The sequence below is a fragment of the Anopheles arabiensis genome, chromosome 3 (genome assembly GCF_016920715.1).
Source record: "Anopheles arabiensis isolate DONGOLA chromosome 3, AaraD3, whole genome shotgun sequence".
In the NCBI taxonomy this organism is placed as follows: domain Eukaryota; kingdom Metazoa; phylum Arthropoda; class Insecta; order Diptera; family Culicidae; genus Anopheles; species Anopheles arabiensis.
The window spans coordinates 81,752,890-81,766,459 of NC_053518.1; the positions used below are offsets into that span (position 1 = coordinate 81,752,890).

Sequence of the window (13,570 nt, forward strand, 5' to 3'; positions counted from 1 at the left end):
CATGTGCCCGCGTATCAAGGCCGCGTAGGCAGGCAGACTCTTCGTACGTGCCCCGGTACGCAGTCACGCAACAGCAAAACCTCAAACGCTTCTCACCTCACGGTTTGCATTGATTTTACAAAATTTATTCCCAAACACCATCTCCCGCTTCTCGCCCACGTGTCATCGACATCTTGCAAATTTCTGCGCACCCCCTACACAGCTCGCGAATAAAATAATGCGCTCCCGCTGTGTGAGCAGACCTGTTTTGTGCAGTGCCAGGGCTTATCGTTGATACGATTACGGTGCAACGGATCCCACACAACTAACAGACACACACACACACACACACACACACACACACACACACACACACATCCGGCCAGAGTCTGTGCATCTAATGCATCCAATAACACAATGGATGGTCGCTGTTTTTCCTTCCCTTCGTTGTGTGGTGCCTTGCCAAGAAATAAGGAAGTTCATGGGCGTGCTTACGTGCTGGTATGCATGCACTTCCACCTCATGTCGACGAAATTTTCACTTTTCTTTTCCTCTTCGTAGCCCCTTTTGCGCCTATACACGGCTCAAGAGGGACTGGGGCTAAATCAAACGCATCCCCGCTCGAAGTGGATGATGATACTTCGGTTCCCATTCCGGGATTCATCAGCCTAATGTGCTTGATTCGCATTCCGCCATAATGAAGGGTTTTGCTGTCTGAAGCAGAGTACTTGCGGTCTGGAGCAGTGATCGGCAGCAAGAGGTCGATGTTAACGTTTTACTGAGCTTGCATTAAAACACATGTGTTGAAGCTTGATGTTGAAATGTAAATTTAACATTGATTCAAAACAACGAAAGTATAAAAGCAGAGCAAACAAATTCTCCAAACTTTTTTGTCTAAAAGTTGTCAACCACTGCTTCTCAGCTGATCCTAAACCATTTCAATAGCTACTGCACATAAGACCCAGGCCGATTTGTAGTACCCATAAATCCACTCCAGTTCTCATTATTCCCGCCATAAGTTTTAGCTAGAGCGGCTTTTAAAATCTCATCTACTCAACAGCATCAGTTGCGTACTATTCGTTAATTAATTGGGGAAGCAAACAAGACTGCCGCTGGTTCGGGCTGCTTCCGCGTATTTCGTGCTACAGCTGGCTCGAGAATCTACGCAGAACCATTAGTGCAGCTCCAGCATCCGTGCAGAAACGGGAACAGCGGGGAAAGCCAACCAGCGGCATGCACTTTCCAACAGTGCGCAATCTGCACATTTCTAGAACAATCAATGTAAACATCATGATCCCAGCGCCACCACACACACGTTTGCAGAGACCTACAAAGGTTAGGGCAGTAAACATTGAGGTGATGCTGATATTTGAATACACCCCGCACGAATGCACTTTGATGGTAGTTTTGTGGTATACGAGAGGGCGCGTGGTTGACCGACTACTTGCGGATTGCGTGCAGTCTCTTACTTTCAGATGGTGAGCTGTGCTGGTGAAAGTTAAGTCAACTATTCTTGGTTCGGGAGAGTTTGTGGAGGTTATAAATGGTAAACATGAGAGGGGGTTGTATATCTGGTTTACTCTGAATACATACGAGAAATGATTACGGCATTGTGAAGTTATTTGTGGCTAGATGGGAACCATATGTTACTATGTTACAGATAGAAAAAGTAAGAGGCTAAGGCTTGATTTTAAGCAAAGTTAAATATTTATAACGAATAGAAATGAGAATAATCAAACAAACAAAACATAGCAGTCAAGTAATATAGATGAAATAAATAAAAGAATTAAAAGAATATCAAGCAAAGTAAAAATTGAGTAAACTGAATAAACATATACAAAAACATAGTCTGGAGAGATCTTTTACGTAAACAACAGGTACAGAGGAGAATATATTATAGAATAGAAGTTTAACCGCTTCAAGCCGTCATCTGGATCCTGAGGTTTTAATATCTTATGAAATAACATGAATACACAGTAATAATAACTAAACTATATATAAAAACTAAACGAGAATATACAAACGAAATCGGTGGTACATAGTACCTGATTTTGATGTAAGATTTAAGCTGAAACTATAACAGGTAAATTACTACAATCAAATTCGAAGATCCTAATACTATTAAACTGGAAAAATAGGTAACTGTAGAACTGTAGAAATGGATAATTCCAACAGAAAATGAAATTATATGAACACCAAAACACGACACTGGATCAAATCCCACCGCTTGCTATCTTCTATCATTATCACTAAACGTTTATGTCAATTTACTTCACAATTTGTCACGACCGGTCGTCAAAATAAGCCGCAAGAAGCATCATTCACCGACAAAACGACGACGACTTATCGCACCGAAAACCTCAGCAATCGACATCATTCTAGATATTCATGGCAATAATAATTACGACAACTCGTTACTGCAACCTGTTGCAAAACCTGACACACGATTATCGTCGACACGTAGTCGGCCTGACGGCTTGTCGGTCGCAAAAAAAAGTACACACGGAAACCACAACACCCTTAAAATACTCGTCTAACCATCTTCGGATACTCTCCGTCATGTTCGGTAAACGGTCGTTCAGGTCGAGCGACTTTCACAAGCTTCAAAAAGTAAAACAAAAAGCCACCCATTTCACGTACGATGGGGGTATCACATATGACCGCAGAGCTAACTGTCCAGCGTTTGCTGCCGTTAATCTGGTTGGCTGTTGGGCAACCAAAACAAAAAAAAAGGAGAAACGGCCAACAACAAGATCAGTGACCCATCATCCACCTACAAACAGTCGCCGCCTTTTGGTCGAAATTTCGGATAGGAACGGTTTATTTCATTTCTTTTTGTTTGCTTTTTGTTAACAAGAGTCCCGGAGGATTTTGTTGGCTAAGACCGTCGTTCCGCCCCGTGGGAGACCGTTACTGGTTTTCGGGGCGTTGGTAATTAAATCGATTATTTATTTTATTATCGCACACTTTTCGGCGGAGTTCTTTCGAGCGGTGCTTGACCTTCCCGGGTATTTGGCTCGGAACGCTTCCTTTAAAGTTGAGCAGTTTATTATTCCGCTTTTGCGTTGCATCAAATTTGTGCCATTTTTCGGTGTTTTGTTTTAGTCATCTTTTTTGTGTTTTTCTTGTTGAGTAGAATGACAGAGAAAATCATAATGCCAAAATAAAAAGACCGCTTTTCGCATTTTGCTCTGTTTTGTAGCGTCTTGATTACGATAGTAAATTAGAGCCACGGAAACATAACTTGAGTCAGGAAATAGAGCCACTTCATCGGACGTATCCTGGTCACGGCACCACACGAGAGCAAACAGAAGCTTTAGTTTTCGCTCCTTCTCCGAGAGGTTGAACATCAGTATCAATAGAAACAGGTTCATCGGAATCGTTTCGAACAGATCTTTAGAAGGTTTACCCTGGCCAGCAGTGGACCAAGCCATTCTTGCTACTTAATCATTGGATTCCCTGGTAGAAGATATTATCTTTTGCATCGGCTCCAGGAGATGGCAATTTCGTAATGCTAGTAGAAATTCAATTTGTAATCTCTTGGGTAATTTAGTTAACTCCACAGTGTACCGAACACATCACAATCATCCCTATATGCCTGCACGATGCCACCAACTGGACAACGACGAGCAAACGAGTCGTCATATGGTTGTATCCTTACACACAGTCTCTGACAGCACGTCACAGCAGGACACATGACCCAGCATGACGCACCATGCCCGGGATGTATAATGCACAAATTATATCCACTGAATGGTACACACTGACGCGTCCAAGGACATCACGCAATCGCATAATCGCATCTACCGAGCGCGCCCGTGCCAGAGCGCGACAACAAAGTTGCATAATGCTAAAATATACAAACATATTTCTGCCACCCAGCGTGCACGCAATCGAGATGGGAGTGCTTACGGACCTGCTGGTGCTGGCAGAAGATGGTGGAATCGGGCGAGAAGAGCTGTTTCAATGTGGATGCTTCTGGTGACCGTGGACAACATTGAAACAATTAGTGTGCCATTTTCAGTAAAGGTCCGTTCCGATTAAGTAGCGAGAGCCAGGATATAAACCGTGTAACGATGTTTGTCACATTGTAAAGGGGAGTAATTTAAAACGAATACTGCAACAGCTGTGAATTTGCTATACAGTTTGTCTACTTGAATTAACATGTAACCATCAAACATCGTATTTATTTTGATTTGATAGATAACCAACTACAATTGAGGATATATCATCAGAGTATTATTTCATTTTCCAAAAGCGAAAATACAGTTTTGAAACTCAAAGAAAACGATTTCTTCGAATAATTCGATATTTGATACCACGGTTCATAAGAGATTAGAACTCATATTAATATTGCTTCAAACCAAGCACTCTAAATGAATCTCAAACGAGGAGAACTAAAAAGTTTAAATTAAAACTTACAATTAGAAAATTCAATAGTTTGTATGATCAGGTCACAAACATATGTTTTCAAAGATGAGATCCAATAAAAATAAGTTGTCATTTAAAAGTACAAGGATATTTGAGAGTATTTTTAATCATAAAAATAGCGTTTCGTTCTCAACCTTTACCAACCCACCTAATGATATGAAAAGTAATCAACAGCCAAATAGCATAGCCAACTGAAGGAAACAATCCTTACGATGCTTAGGACATTATCCTTGACCATACTAAACACGATTTGAACATGATTGCCAAGCCAATATAAAGTAATAACACACACACTGGAAGCACTCCTGCAGGGTAACTGCTTCACTAGACACAATAATATTGCTGAAGTAACTGGGGCCCCAACATGGTCCAGATTTCTGCTACAGGCACCCATCGGACACGATGATGCCAAAAACGCAATCTGGGTCACCGTACCGTTCTTGCAGCTAGAGCAGTCGCAAGCATAACGCTCCAGAGTGCACAGATAGCGAAGACCGATCCCCCCGAAAGACCCAAAACTCCATTTGTCGGGGTATTGTTGCAGTATGGGTAAAAATTATAGAACAAAAAACCACAAACAAAAATTTATACCAAACCCCCTGTGTGCACTTTACTGGGTGACATCGGTTGCAAAGCAGCCAAAAAGATAGCCCCGGGAGCAGCATCCAGTAGGTGAAATGCATTTGCATACGCCACACACTGGTGACACCAAAGATATGACCAGTTCGTGACGACGCTTTTACAGTGTAGTGCGCGAAATTTGGGGCTAGTAAAAATGCAATATTATACACATCATTCTAATTTTGCAATGGACCATCACGTTCGGCAACCAAAAGGATTCACAATCGATGGAGAGAGATTTTGCACATAAAATAGATATAAAAAGACCTACTTTTTTGTAGCCGGTAGTACACTCTATAAATCTAAATTATAAAACGTCCACCATAAAGCGCCCGTTCAAACGAAACGGCTAGCAAATGTTTGGTGAATGTTTTATGAGCTCCCTGCTGCAGCCACGCCAGCATACACCAACAACAAATGGCGCACTCATGTGCAGCGTTCACTTCCAGTGCCCAACCGCGTTTGGTAAACAAACTTCGCATGACACATTCCGCGTGCTGCAATTCCAAAGCGTGTAGCAGTGCAACGGTCTACGGCCTGTATGTGTATCCGAAACTAGTGTACGCAAAAACCCTAGGCCGTATACAACCAACACCGGACCCTGGGACATTTTTCCGGGTACGATTTTGTTTGCCTCACGCTCGGCAAGTGCTACTAAAAGGAGTTGTTATTTGCATCTCCGATACACACACACACACACACACACACACACACACACACACAATCAAGCGAACTAGCCTTGGGGAGTTTTCCCAGTGCGCCACAGCGGCGCAATTAGAAAACGATCGCCCTTTGGCCATTTGGCAAATCGCGGGCATGACTGGGCACTGGGCCGCCGACGTCGCCTACGCTTTACGCCTGCCGTTGTTTAGAGATACAATTTATGGTGTGTGCGATATGGAGCGTTTTACATATTCATTGGCCACAATCAGTAACGCTTGCCCACTGCTGCCAACACTGCTGTCGGTGTGTTAGCAGAAGAGTAACGGCGGCTAATGAATGCTCTAATAAAATCATTGGCTCGATTTCTTGGGTGGTACACGGGCGGCCGAGTAATGGGGCGTGTTGTTGGACCCCGGTGGACCAGCAAGGAATAGCGTAATGGGAAAATCCTTTTTCGTTGGTTTTTGCCTTTGCTGTGTTAAAAAGTGTTCCAGTTTGCTTATCGTGCTGTAACCAATCGGAATGGGAAATACGATGTGAAATTAGCATATATTTTTACAACCAAGCATTTTCAGTATTGCAGCGAGTTGACTTTTTGTCCTAGATTTTTTTACTAAGGAATCTATCTAACGTGTTTGGGGATCTTCAAAAAGTTCTATCTAATCCAGGTCTCTCTCAAAATATTGTAAAGGACATGGTTAATCTTTCATCCCATAAAGATTTTGGGAAAAATCATTCAACCCTATGATGATTACCTATGATTTGTGTATGAGTGTTTTCCAAAATGATTGGAACTAATCATTTCTTACATTATGGGATGATGCCAAACAATTGTGAGAGTGATGCGAAACAATTGGGATAACTTGTATTTTAGTCATTTATTGTAATCTAGCTCAGCTCATTAAAGGTAGTTTTTTATCAAATTATTGAGACTGTTTAAATTTCTACTTCTAAATAGCATAGATAGCCTAGCTTTTCAGAAGACAATTTAAATGGAATTTAATGCACGTGTGATCTTGTAGTATGTAGGGATGCTGCAACATAGTACGTAAGTCATCTTGTAGAACCCACGTAGTCAATTTGCAGGAAATCCTGTCCAGAAAATGCTATCAATTTGACCATACGACCCTCGTTATGTATTATATTGTGCTAAAAACATTCTGTATAGTTTACCATAGTACATTGTAGGTGTACACCAAACATTCCCATACGACCTCGTGCGAACGTTTACTTTAATTCGCAGTTGAATAAATTTCCCTTTACGTCAGTTTGCGCTGCAAAAAAATTAGATCACAATCCACTTAAAAGACGACACTTGACCATCATTACAACCAATCTCGTTTGCTCGTCCGTGTGTGCAAGTACACGGCCAACCATACCAAGCGAACGTTACCCGTAGTACCCGCACGGTTGCACCCACTCGCTCGCAGCATTAACTTATTTCATTTATCAATTATGCAACATCAATTTTTCAAACGCCACGACAACCGACGGTGCATAATTTCACATCATTTGTTTTCATCAGCCGGCGGTAGGTCACCCGGCCCCAGAAAGTAGTACAGTTCCGTCAAACTGCCCGAGAAGCTACGGGGCTGCTCCAGAGGACACGATGCACACACCTCCATCATCCGCTTCAGTCCAACGGATAGGACACAAACTACGCTATGGTAAATATGACAAGGCATAATGTGGGATGCGTGAGTCTGTATCTGGCTCGGTACACATTTACCTAAACGTATGCAGCAACATGGCTGCCGTGAAACGGATATTGCATGCTTCCTTGGAGGAAGAGCTACAAGCAAATCTGCGCACTATGGAGAACTCCAGCAAGAACTAGCGAATGCGGAACGAAGCTGTTTATAAATGAACTTTTCAAATTCAATTTAGAACTGTGATCGTCAAGGAATGGCCGTTCTGCAAAAAAGTTTCACCATTTCCGAAGTAGACATGCACACGGGTACTCTGGGGCAAACTTCAAATAACCTGTCAGCTGATGGGTTCCGTGTGTGCTACTTAAATGTCAAAGCTAGGCGAACGCATATCTGGCACACCGGTCATGCCGCACATGGCTACAATAAATTACAGGAAGACTCGTTGGCGTTCGGGTCGGCCAACATAACCCAAGGCGTCGTCTGCCCAGGCGTTCCCTACTGACACAGTTTAGCGGCTCCTCGGCGGATGCACGCGGCCACTGCACGCACACCTTCACTGGCTAAGCAATTACGCCATTGCCCGTTGACAAACGAACTATCTTGGCTGCACCTAGCGCAGAAGGGAACCGGTTTTGCGTTCATTCTGTACGGTCAATGGGGCTAGAGACTAGCGCGAGCATCATACAAAGCGACACACGCACTGGTTACCGGACAATATAATGCTGAATATACAATTATTAACCTATCAGGTCACAGAGTAGCTTGGCACGAGATTGTTGAAAAGTACAAGTTCAAGGCATACAAGTCGGAGTGATACGATGTCCACTTTCTCTCCGGCAAGACAAAGATGTGACCAGTGTCAAGATCAAGGATCTGGGTGTGCTCGATAAAATGTAATTATAATTCATTATGCAAACATGTTTATCCCTCTAGTCTTCCGCACACTCATCACTGCTCGTCGCTTGATGCTTCAACTTACAGTACATTCCATTGTTCAATGTTGTGCCACCGACTTTAAAATGCTACAAAGTCTCATCACACAGTTGACTAATCAGACATCGAGAGGAGGGGGCTTTATGTGTCACAGGGTGGCAGCACCCGTCGGCAAGATAACGGATTTTCATCCCCACCTGCGATCGTCCAGGAAAGATAAATCGTTCATCGACAAAGTGACACCGATCAAATCGATTGACAGCTGATTAGCATAGTTGGTGTGCATCATCATCATCATTATTATCATTATTTTAACTAAGCTAGGGTTAAACCCATTTCTCACAGCGGGATTCATTAACGATTGGAGCGAATAATGAAGACATTGGCCATAAATTCTGCGGTGCTGCTGGGCGTGGAATGCAGTTGTTCGTGCTCTGCTCTATATAGCATGATGCATTTGTTAGTTACAGAACATTTTATTATTTATTAAGTTATAGAATTAAGTCTCTCGTCTTTTCACGTGAAAGAATACTAAGTATATTGAATAACGATATAAATTATATAAAATCTGCAGCTAAAGTTAACCAATATATATTTAAAGAACTATTCCATCACCATGAGTTCACAAGTCACGTTTTCCATGAGCCACATTTTCCCAACTGTTCCTATCTAAACTATTCCCAATAGCACCATATACAAGCAGGACCTCGAATTCCCGGATCCAAGAAATGGTCCTGCAAAAGGAAAAGGTTACCGTTAAAGTTCTGCACATTTTCTTTTTATTTCTTCCGGGCAAAAGTGTCTTTTGAATTACGATTCCAAGTGGGACACGGAACGAAATGGGCAAAGTAAAGGAAGTAAAACCAGTGACATCGCTGGTCGTCGATAAAACTTAGCACACTCGTCTATGACAACTCGATATGTGTGTGCGTGTGTCCGTGGAGTGGAACGAAAAGGATTAAAAGTAAAGCAATGGCACAGGGAAGAACACGGGCGTGAACGGGCTCAGAGATGGCAACGTTTTCCTGCGGGACGTTTTTTTACATTATCACGTTGCAAGCATCCCGTGCCAGATTGCACCTCGCTACGATTTGGTCCTTCGAACCGGATGGCTCTAGTCAGCCATCAACGCTGGCATGGCACAGTTTTGTTTACTGTTGCTTTTCAAGGACTTTTCCGCGCGTACATAAGAGAGCTTAATGGTGCACTTTCCAGCCCTTTTCTCCATCGCTTCCCCGTCCAACGGTTGACCTCTTTTTAAGGAAACCAGAGCCTGACCTAGTTCGCACACAGGAAGCAGCGCTTCGGTTTTGCAGCACCCGCGCAGCACTATCTATCAAACAACTCGCTTCTGTTCTTGCACTGTGGCGCGCTGCTAGCCTGCACTGTCTGCTTGTATTGGTGCAATGGTATTCGCATGGTAAATAGTTTCGATACATAGAGGAAGGTAGTGTACCGAGGTAAATAGGGCAGCACTCGGCTCTTTGCACAGCAGACAGAAAAGTGCATCGGTTAGTGGAGCGGACATTGAGCTGTAAGCTCAGCTGAATGGAAGGATGCGAGGCTAGTACCAACACAGGGAAGCAGCGCCACACAGAGTCAAAGCCAACGGTAAGAAAGAAGGCCAGAGAGAGGATATTCCACCGTGCGAGCGCACCAAAGTGAACCGAACCGAAGTTCTTTGTTCCCATTTTCCAGCGGATCCACTTTTTAGGTAGTGGTGGTTTGGGCAAAAGCTCACCAACACCAATGACACTCGTGGTGCATGCACAACAGGCTGCATTCCTCTCTCTCTCGCTCAGGATACGATAGCTGTACGCAAGCTAAGCTGTTGCGATGTTGCATCCGTGCAACTAATGCAACGAAACTGCCGAGCAAATACAAGGCTACTTATTTTGCTACAACTCCGTTCAAGCATTTCTATGTTTTACACAATCCCTTCCTGGAAGTGGGTGCGAATCCTTGCCTCAAGCAAAGTGTACCGTGAAGCAATTGTAGCCACAAAGGATTCCGAGGAAGATGTTCTCTTTATGTGAGGTTTTGATGGAACAGAAGAAAAAAATACCGTCAAACAAATGAAGCATAGTTTGGCCCGGAAGGCTCCAATTCCATTGTGTTCACTTCCTTTTTAACATGTCGACATGTCGGCGAGCTAAAGAATGTGACACCGTCCCAGGTAAGCAAGATATGCTCTCCGGTGGTCGTTTTGCTTTTATCGTTCCCCTACATCAGTGTGTCATGCTCCACGAACCTTTATGGTTGATTGGGGTTTCCTGAGACATATGAAATACGAGAATAATGGAGCTATTACCACTGGCAACATGACTTACCTGTTAGCATTTATTGTGGCTCATTCGCTGTCACATTCGTTCCCCGTTACAACCACATCGACCTGTAATAGTGCAAACGAAAATATGTTTGTTTTTAGTTTGAAACACCATTCTTTAATTCAAAGTAAAATAAGGGCAATTAAGACACATAGAAAATAAATTAAGGATTTTGTTATACACTTTGCATAGCAAAAGGCGTTAAGCCTTATTAACAAAATCGCCTTAAAATATGCAAAACGCTTTACAGATATTTAAATAGTAACTCTTCAACTCTTCATTATGGAAACAATCAGTGTTTATTATAAAACTTTCAATCTTTGACTGAAAATTATGAATCTTACAATACAGTACCACCGCAAGACATCATTATCCAAAGAAGTAAATTATTTTTCAAATTGTTCCCTTATACTTAAGCACAAGAACGTTGCTATGCCATATTGGACCTATTAGTCAAGTACACCATATTAGTCCTTCGAACCGGATTATTATGACTGTTCACTCTTCAACTTTCTCTTAACCTCATTTAAATTTACTATTTTGCTTACACTCCCACCCTCTTCAACAGTTTCCATAATACGCTTGACTGTTTGAAGAATAAATAAATGAACATTTCCGGCCACTTTGAACCCAGCCGTCACGACGTGGACATAACATGGTGTGTCCAAAGCTTACCTACCTACCGGCGGGGTAATGCGTTGCCCATTAGATAGGAATTTCAAGTGTAAATATGTATCTTGCAGCGATGCCAATGTTTACGACTAGTGGGGAGGGAATTCTCTCGGCTACCAAAGACCATTCTCGGCGGTAAGCCAGAAAGACAACTTCAAATCCACACGATTTCCCCGGCCCTGAGAGCAAAGGAAAGAGACATTTAGCGAGTAGGATGATGTGTGTGTATGAGAGAGAGTGTTTGGTATGTCTTCCGGGAGGATGATCGGTTCCAAGGGTTCCAATCGCACGAAGGTGCAGATGGTGGCGTCTATTTATATGCACCGCATGCGGTCAAAAAGTGCACAGAGTATATTTTAAACTGATGTTTTCGTGAATATCATCTTTGAGATGATATAATAACACAACATAATTCTTTAACAAATATAGTTTTTTTCCCTTTTTCATAACAGCCAAGTGTGATGAGTCACAAAATGCTCATAAACATTACGAACGACACCACCGTTCTTAGCATGATTCCTTCGTATCACTTTCTCAGTTGGAATAGTCATCCATTTCTTGATTAATATCTCCAGTATGAGTACACCCTTGCCATCGTATAAAATTGAACGAACCCCGTCCACAGATCTACAGACGGTCAGTGACCAATCGTAATGTACTACACACACACACGCGCCATTTCAAACATCCGACAACTAAGGTCCGCTTAGCTATCGCATTAAAGGACAAACAAAGTGACCGATTCATCAGATCCTGTTTGTTGATATGAAGGGTGGAAAACTAGCTTTGACCGTAAAAAAACACCCGCACACCAGCGAGTCTAGTTTCTGGCCATTGACACCGACCTGAGGACAACCCTAGTCACCACGTTGGCACACCTAAAGCTCCTTGAAACATGTCGAGCATTCGAAACAATACCGGACCGCAGCAAAACTCGTCTGAGGAAATTGTGTAGCTAATGGTGACAATGAAATGAATCCATTTCAGCCAGGGTTACTGTAGCATCCTGTCACTCAACCATGACCGTTGGCAACCGTAAGCACCACACCTAGGACAACCACCGCTCGCCCATTCTCTCCGTCTCAATTCTAGTCGACTCCATGACAACCTTCCTCAGTCGAAGGTAGAGACAAAGAAATTGTAGCCATTATCGATCGGAAAGAAGCCCCAACTGTAGGGCCAACCTCTACCTCTACTAGTGTGTTGCGTTGGGATAGGTCATGGGGCGCACAAAGCAGAGTCTGGTTGTTCACCCCCAGGACCAATAATGCAGGTTCGCGCTACTCCAAATCCTCGCCAGACGGCAATAAATATCAACCCGGAAAGAAGGCTTAAACACACACACACACCTACTGACCCAGGCCCACGATGGAGGCGGAAACATCCATCCCCGAAACGAGGCGCACTGGGAGGAAGTGTCAAAACGATAAAAAAGCTGCTTGCTAAAAATCAACCCAAAGCCAGACTGCTGCACCAGTCCGCTCCTTCCAACCCTACCACCAGCGCGAGAGAAATTAACCCGGTGACTAGCTAGCATCTCGTTGTGTATGGGGATGGATACTGCAGAATCTCGTTTTTCATTCGGGTCCTCGGGAAGGGCAAGGAGGAAGATTGGTTGAAGCAATTTTCCATTACGTTACCATTCCCTTCGATTGCCGCTCTTCCGCTCCGTTGAGCAGAAAGAAGAAGGTTTGCAACCTGCGAGCAATTTTCTTTGTTTGCAAGCAGGTAGAGTTGAAGGAAGCAGCACAGCACAGCAGCAGCGACAGGACGATGTCTGGATTCCTCGGTCGCTGGGCTAGTTTGTTCCGCGGGTACAACGTCGTCCTGGCGCGGTTCCGTTGCGCTTAACCTTAACCTCTTCACCGACAGCCCTACTGGTGAGGTCGTTAGCATTCGTTCCTAGTTTTCTAGCGCTGCCCGGGGTACGGCCATCCTCAGCAGCGGTTGAGCGCGAGTCCCCGAGCTCGTCGCTCATTTTCCAACCAAACGACTTCGCCGCCCGGCACCGAACGGTGCGCAGCAGACGATGTAGTTTTTCCATGCTTTTCTTTCGTTGTTTCGGATCTTTCTTGCAGGTCGCAAAACTCAAGCACGGTTCTTCTTCCGGCACGGTTTGGGAAGTTGCAAACGGTTCAACGCCATCTGCGCCGTGCAGACGCTATTTCCGGTTTCTAGAACTGGCATAAATTGTGTCCCTTTCGCTTCGCTCCCATCCATCCATCTTGAAACCCCGAACTGGGCTTACCTTTCCCGAGACGAGATCGAATGTGTATCCACTGCTGGACGGAT

General features: G+C 43.7%; 2 protein-coding genes across 2 annotated transcripts in view; both read right to left on the reverse strand.

Annotated features, from left to right (window-relative positions):
• The window catches only part of LOC120904117 (protein yippee-like CG15309), a 93,378-nt gene that overhangs the window by 64,678 nt on the left and 15,130 nt on the right, over nt 1-13,570 (reverse strand). The window contains exon 2 of the mRNA XM_040313891.1: nt 10,610-10,671. The gene's annotated coding sequence lies outside the window, so the exon portion shown is untranslated. The remainder of the gene's footprint in view (nt 1-10,609; nt 10,672-13,570) is intronic.
• LOC120904119 (ras-related protein Rab-23) overlaps nt 1-13,570 on the reverse strand; it is a 54,862-nt gene that overhangs the window by 26,187 nt on the left and 15,105 nt on the right. Inside the window, exon 2 of the mRNA XM_040313896.1 lies at nt 10,610-10,671. The gene's annotated coding sequence lies outside the window, so the exon portion shown is untranslated. The remainder of the gene's footprint in view (nt 1-10,609; nt 10,672-13,570) is intronic.